We start from the raw sequence: 7841 nt of genomic DNA on the forward strand, positions 1-7841 counted from the left end.
ATTTAAAAACTCACTTCTAAATTTTGGTCGATGTGCACACGACGGAAGTTTAATTGGTAATGAGTTTCCGTACCGCTGAAGATTAATTTATATTGTTCCGATCGTCAGTGACCCGGAACTGTTGATAATTTTTTTTTTAATTTTTCGAAAGTATTTCTCTATTATACTAATCAATAGTTTTTAGATTTCTATTGCAAGGTTACACTTTCATAAATATGTTACAACGTCAAATGTAATAATTTATTAATTTTTTTTTATCTATAACTGTCTAAAACTACATTTACACTTTCAGGATATTAATTTCTAAGTTATAACTGCATTGATGTATATTAAATAGAAATTTATGTAAAGAAAAGTTATGTAGTCAGAAATCGAGTTAAGCAGTGATCGTCGCTTCATGCAAGTAAATTGTTGGAAATATTAGATAATGTTTAAACAATTAAAATATTCAGAAATATTATTTAAAAATTCACTTCGAAAGTTTGATGTGCACATCGAATCGATGTGCACACGATGAAGGTTTAACTTATAATGACCTTTTTCCTGCTCAATCTTCAGGTAAAGTCAGTAATGCACAGGAGGTGATAATCTTTATCAATACTTCCAAAAACATTTTCTATTCAGTAATTGATAATTTTAAATAGTTTTATTGTTTCATAGTCTCCATTAATTTAAGGAAACAATAAATACTGTAATTTCTATAATTTTTACAAAGTGAAACTGCGTTTGCACGATTAGTTTTCAACTTATAATTCTGTTGACATGTATCAAATGCTAATTTATAAATCTGTGACATATTTGTGCTGTGCAGATTGGATGTATCTTTCGTCGGTAAGATAGAGAGTAAATGGGTACTATCGATATAGTAGTCACATGGATGTACAGTTTCTAACACATTTTGTAAGAGGACAGTATTAGTATTCCTGGTTACTTCTGCTCTCTGCTGGGGATATTTTCAATTACTTTCGAACGAAAGAAACAAATACGTATGAAATTTTTTTATTATTTACATCGTTATTGAAAACAGTATTTTAATTCAAAGCTTCCTACTTCAAAAATTCTGTTTACTTATCATTTCAAATGAACAATTGTCGTCTTTCTAGACAAACATTCTAATTCCCAATTTTTCCCAATTTTTCCAATGGTTATGATTTATCGGACTATCTAGAAAATTCATTAAAAAAAAATTCCGCAGAAATGTAACGAATCTGCCTACAGTTAAACTCTCTGTTTGTTGAACATTTTACGTTTACCAATTTAAAAAAAAAGGCAAAAGTAAAAAAAAAAGGAAGAAAGAAAAAAAAACGAAAAACCGAGCGTGTCTTCGAATTCAGCGGCGTTTAAAAAGAAGCAGGATATCTGTCGGTAGGGCCACGCCCGGTCGCCAATCACAGCCAGTACCAAGCTTCGACGTGGATCCTTTGTGTCCTCCGGACCCTTTTAAGTCCCTCTTTCTGACTCTCGGGAGCCCAGGGACTCGGTGGCCATCTCTGGACGTCCATTAAATACAGAAATGAGCCTTCCAAGAGCGCCACGAACGGGTCGGACCAGATCCTCCGGCCGGGGCCCCGACCATCGCGTCGTAGGAAAGAATGAACCGGCAGAAAGTAAGCAAGAGCAAAAGAGAAAGACCGAAGGATAAAGAGGGATAGAGCCGGGTCAGACCGGGCCACGTTTAGCTGAGGTCGCCCCGGGCCCTCAGACCATTAACAAGGAGCGGAGCAATTTATGGACCGGCTCGCTCATTTCCACTTTATTATTATTTTCTCATCTCATAGATGGTCTTCTGCATCGTTTTGTTTCGTTCGTTCGTTCGTTCGTTCGTTCGTTCGTTCGTTCCCTTGGCACACCGTTCCTCTCCACGTCGCGGTGGCCGTTCCCTCTTCTGTTTCCGTTCGGGCCTCTCCTTCTCTCCCGGAATTAATACCCACGGTGAAACCGGGAGAGCCGGTGGCGCAACACCGGAGCCGTCGATGAGCTTCGAATGGAACTCACGGCCGCGGCCGGGCAAAAAATTGCAGAACGCGAAATATTATTGCCCGGCACCGCCTTCGTTCCCTACGCCCCGACCAACCGTCGATAATACCGAACTGCCTGGACGCGGTTCGTTCTCTTCGCTAATTTCACCAGGTCGTCCACTCTCTGCCTCCCGAAGTTCTCCATTTTTATCCTTCTTCCACGATCGCAGTATCGTAATTATCACGAATCTTCCGTTCTATTTCCATACAGTTCTATTTCGGAATTTAACGAATACTAGACCGATCGCTCAAGAAATAATTCCTTATTATCAAATTAAAGATACGCATCTGTCTTCTGTCTAGTTCGAGAAAGAACTGCCAGTCGATTCGGAACATTCGTATGGTCTATGTCAATCCTAGTGATTAAACGTCCGTGATTTCAACGATATTGGAGAGTACGCAATTGGAGGGAGGGATCAAAGGGGTCAATTCGGAGTCGGCGTGCACGATCGTCGAACACAGTGGCTGACGAGTGGAAGAGAGCCAGGTCCTGCTCGACGACCGTGTACGTCGCTCGCAAGTAATGTAACGTTCCTCGGTGATATAACCTCGCGTGACGGTGTGCCGCCGCTCTCGCCCCGATAAATCCTCGGTGCGCGAGTTAATTTTAAACGGTCACGACTTCCAGCGGCGATGACAACGCGGTGTACGCCGGAACGACTTTCCTTACCGATAGTCTACCGTCAGCGTCAGCCCGTTCAACCTCTATCGGCCACAACCTCGAAGATGAGCTCTCCATTTTACGACTGGGGGCCACGGCGAACGCGCGGACGTTCGGTTGCCGAACGAAATAGGCGGCTTTCGTTGCCTCTTCACCAGGATGGAGGACCGAGGTGGACCAAGATCCTCGCAAAGGTTCCGATCTCCTCTCTTCCATCCTCATTTCTATTTTCTTTTTGCTTTTTTCTTTCCCTTTTATTACTTGCTCGGTCCCTCGCGGCCAGTCGAGGCTTCGTTTTCGCCGTTTTCTATAGCTGGTTCGCCCATTGGCGCAAGGGTAGTTGTTATGAAATTAGCATGAGCGATCAGGCCGAGGCTACGTCGGTAATCGCTCGGAGGGCACCACGTTGGGATTGGACAAGCCGGTTGGAACCGGATGCTTTGCCCTGTGCCGCCAATCGTAAGCCCGAGACGGTACCACCGCCACGTCCCATTGGCCTGCCACGATTTACGAGCCTTTTGCCCTGAACGTCTTTGCCCTCATCGATGAAGAAGATCTTCCACTCTTTCCACGCTACGCAACCCCCCTTCGACGCACCCCCATGCGTTCCGTTTCGTTTCGGCCTCTCCTTCGTTCCACGTACGCCGTTGCAATTAAGAGTTTCGATGTCTCAATGGAAGCTACGCGCCGAGATTACGCCGCGCCGCGCAGCGGACTCGAGCTATGATGCATCTTTGAACGGTCAGCTCGTTCGGTTAACTAATTGCGTTCATTAGGCGATGCCACTCATTCGGAGGATTCTTCCGATCGGGTCGGAATAGTTCTGCGTTAGCCACGAGCCTATATCGATTCTAGCTGACGCACTCTATATTTTCTTCTGTTCTTTCGTTTCATTTTTTATTTGATGTTTACTGGCACAGTTATTTCCTTTGTAATGAGAAAATACAGATAAGAATATTGATGCATATTGCGGTCATAGTCTTGAAACTAGAGTAACGAATCGCTGAAGAAATTTAGTCGCAAGTATGATTGATCAACAATCGTTCGAAACATATAGTATATGATAATATATGAAGAGACGTAATGTCCGAACAATCGATACCTATAATTATTCAGAATTTTAAAAATGAATAAATCAGATAGGAATCTCCATTAACTACCATTTTTTTTTACAACGAAGCAATTTTAAAATTCAACGCACACTATTCAAATTTAGTAATTGCTACGTTACCAAAACTAGATTTTTTGGAGCAAGCGTGTTCTTTCATATTCTCCGAAATTTGTCAAACATCGCTGTTCGTGATATTCAAATATTGAATATTTGACGATATTGAATATCATCTTGTTGAATTTTACAAGATTTTTTTTAAATTATCAGCTAATTTTTGAAGTACGTTCGGTACCTATTTTGCATCTTCATATTATGAATGTATCGTGTACAACACTCGAGGCGAATATTGATCGTTTAAGGAGCTGATTAAAACGGTATTTAGATTGTTTTTAATTGCCTTCTTGCCGCGATGTTCAGGACGGGGAAGTTTTTCGATTCGGACAGAATTCCCCGAAGTTGGTCGCATACATTTGCATACAGAAAGATTTAATTACGAATCCAAAAACGGCGCGGCGGTTAATTTTTTTCTCAATTGGCGGCAATTTTATTGAGACGTGTATTTATGCCTTTTGTAATTAAAGGAACCGTTTATTTATTAATCATTGATTATTCCATACCGTGCTACCCATGCTACATTACTTTATTGTATTGTTTGATAACCAGTTAAAACGACCTCGCGGTTTATCTATTCATGTTATCCCATTATTTTCTTGTAATAATAACATATAACACTTCCTTGAAATCATATGTTGTATCCCTGTTGTAAGAGAGGAACATTTTTGGATTGAACGTGACAAAAATAATACTCTCTAATATATCTCTCTAGCTAGAAAATTTTATGAACAAAAATCATTCCGATCAAAGACAGTTATATTTGTCATTTTCTGAGCAACATATGAAGTGCATGTCTCTTTTCACCAGAGTATTCCAAAAATACCATAATATTAGTTGGACCTTTGATTCCTTCTAATTTAGAAAATCTATTCAAATCAATATCTTTTATTTTGTGATTCGTGAAGATCCATTAATATACAATACGCAAGTTTCATTAATACATCGGAGAGACCGGTCGGTCGATCGAAGTTTCTGCTTACGAAAATCAAACACGTGCTTTCTCAAACAAAACACGTAGCGGAGGCAATTCACTGGCAATTAAAACGCAAAGTCGCATAGGTACGTTGCACCTCGCCTCTTTCGAATACCCGATCGTTCGTATTTAATTACATACGTATCAATAATTAGAGGGCATGGACGAGGCGAGCGTTGCGACGCTCGATATCGGCCCTCGCGTATCAGCCCTCATCGTCCGATATTATCGTCCAACGAAACTAATTACACGCGCCCGTGGCCCGCAATTAATACGCGTCGCAGGATCCTCGCGGATCCTCCCGTCGGAATTGAGTCGTCGGCCCTGAACCGATTCGTTGCAGCGCATCTCGTTTCGAACGGGCGACCGAGGTCGGTCCCGTCCTTCCATCCGTCCGCTGTTTGCAGCCCTGCGTCCTGTTCGGCACTTTTTTTGCGCGGTCCCCGCCGAAATTTCCTGACGAGGCCCCGTGAATGGAATCCAGGGACCGAGCGACAGTAGCCAGAGTTGCCGGAGCGACGGAGACAGTCGTTTGACGTTTGACATGACTCGAACTGACAGCCGCCTTGTGTAAGACAGGAATCGTGCGTTGTGAAACCGACACTCACGGGGTCCGTGGCGAGCCCGTCAGGGGACCACGATTTCGGGACCGTCGGGGATGATGGATTTCCGTCGCGCGTACAATCCTCCCTTGGACACCGTGGAAAGCCTCTTCTGGACTGTTGGTCCTTCCTCTCGGCATTGGCCAACGCCAGGACCGTCAAACTCGTCGAAATGACGGGCTTGATGATGAAATTGACGATGACTTTTATTTTGACAGAAGAAAGTAAGATTTCATTATTTCATCGCAGCAAATTTTTGGAAGTAGTATGGAATTTAACATAGTTGAATCTATTGGGTATGGATGTAATATGTGAAAGAATATTGACAGGACGAAAAATTGTACAGGAATAATTGGTTTTGACATACTGATAATTAAATTAGACTGGATTAACAGAAGTAGGATAATGTAGTCATTTCGTGTTGCATATGAATGTACAGGTTGGATAAGAGAATTCTTCGATTGGAGCATGTTTAATAAACGCGCACGACATCCAACACTCCTTCGTCATCGAAGAACACGTTCCAGAGAGCTGTCACGCGAGAAATCGCTCTCGGTGTTAATAAGACCGAATAGATCTGGATCTCGCCGCTTATATAATAAATTCGTTCGATTGTGAGCTTCCTTCCACGAAGGAAGAAGGGTGTAACGTTCGCACCGATCGGCTCAAAATAATGTAATTTCTGGGGAAACCGGGATTCTGCATGGCGTGACGTTATCTGAGCGTAAATCGATTAATTTCATGGCACGAGTTCTACGTTTGACAGCTGACACGACTGGAAGTGACACCCAGTTGCTAGTGCACGCTAGTGTACGTGTTCACGCAGCACGCGTAAAGAAGAAGAAACACACACACACACACACACATACACACACAGACAGAGAATGGATAGAAAGAGAGCAAGAGGAACATAAAAAGAAAGAGAGAAAACAAGAGGCAGAGAAAGAGAAATGAAACGATAGGGGGATGGTTTTTTCGGTCGGTTTGGGTCCCCAGGTTGGAATAAGGCCCGATTCGGATGATGGATTCCTATCACGTAGGCCGCTCGCTGAATGTCCCTGGAGAAATCCACTCGATACGTCCGATACACGTGTACGTGCCACAATAAACGACGTTATTATCGGTAATCTTTTATGTAATTCGTTGGCGAATCGCCGATGAACGACTGACAGCTCGAGCAACCGGTGACTTGGACGGAACGTGAACGAAACTTTCGTGTTCCTTCCTCTTCGTGTACATCGTGACATGTAGCGAGCGACTTCCTGCAGGTGTTTCCCGATACTTTTCATTCCACTGAAGAAGCCACGTTCGAATGTTCAATTCAGACGAAGTGACATTTACACCGAATTCGCGATACCTTGATTTGATTTTACGATTCAGTTATACCGATGTATGAAGAACAACAAGATCTTATTGATCGTGCATCTGTATTTTGTTGACTGTTGCGACTATTTTGTGAGTTATTTAATTCAAGAAAATATATTTTGAAAGATATTTCTGACGCAAAACTACCACGGACAAGTCTCCACGCCCTCCGATCTTTCAACCCTAACCCACGATCCTTTTGACAAGCCCTCGAAGAGCATCAAGATCAAGATTTCCAACGGATCCGAGCGGGACATCGTTCAACTCCTGTCCAGGGATCTACAGTGAATCCCCGTTGATCCTCGAACAGGACACGGATGGAAGCGGATGTTTACACAGGAGACAAAAAGCCGGGTACAATGATGACGTTACGATTCTGTTGTCGATCTGTCAGCCTCGCTTACAAGCCATAACGTTGCCCTCTCGAATGATTAACCGGTCTCTCGGTGATCGGATCCGTCTCGTCGATCGGATGAAGATTCAGTCTTGGTAAAGAGAAGGCAGAAGACGGGTGAAAGAGGGAGAGCGAGAAAGAGAGAGAGAGAGAGAGAGAGAGAGAGAGAGAGAGAGAGAGAGAGGCAGGCGAGAAAAAAAGTGAGAGAGAGAAGGTCTCGATGGTCGAGGGAGGAAACGATCGACGAGAAGGGGCGAGGAGGAGAGTGTGAAACGGGATCGAAAACTGGCTCTCCTGGCGAAGATAAAGGCGCGGGAGATCGAATCGTCTGCGCTTCCTGCTACGTGCGAGCAGCGTTACGTCGCGGAGGAAAGGGCAACGAACGAAAGGAGGAACACGATCGGAACCCCCGTGGCGCGACGCCGCTCGATCCAATCGCCCGACAAGATTGATGGTTTCTTAATAACCGAGAAAAACCGGCGAAATGATGGACGCAGCGCGGCACTCCAGGTGGTCACAATACGCGTTACCGCTCGAACGACATGGTTTTTCACCGCCGATACGGGGGCCATTTCCTCTGCCCACTTGTCTTTCGCTTTTTAG

Source organism: Frieseomelitta varia, unplaced genomic scaffold (genome assembly GCF_011392965.1).
Source record: "Frieseomelitta varia isolate USP_RPSP 00005682 unplaced genomic scaffold, Fvar_1.2 scaffold_249, whole genome shotgun sequence".
Lineage (NCBI taxonomy): Eukaryota > Metazoa > Arthropoda > Insecta > Hymenoptera > Apidae > Frieseomelitta > Frieseomelitta varia.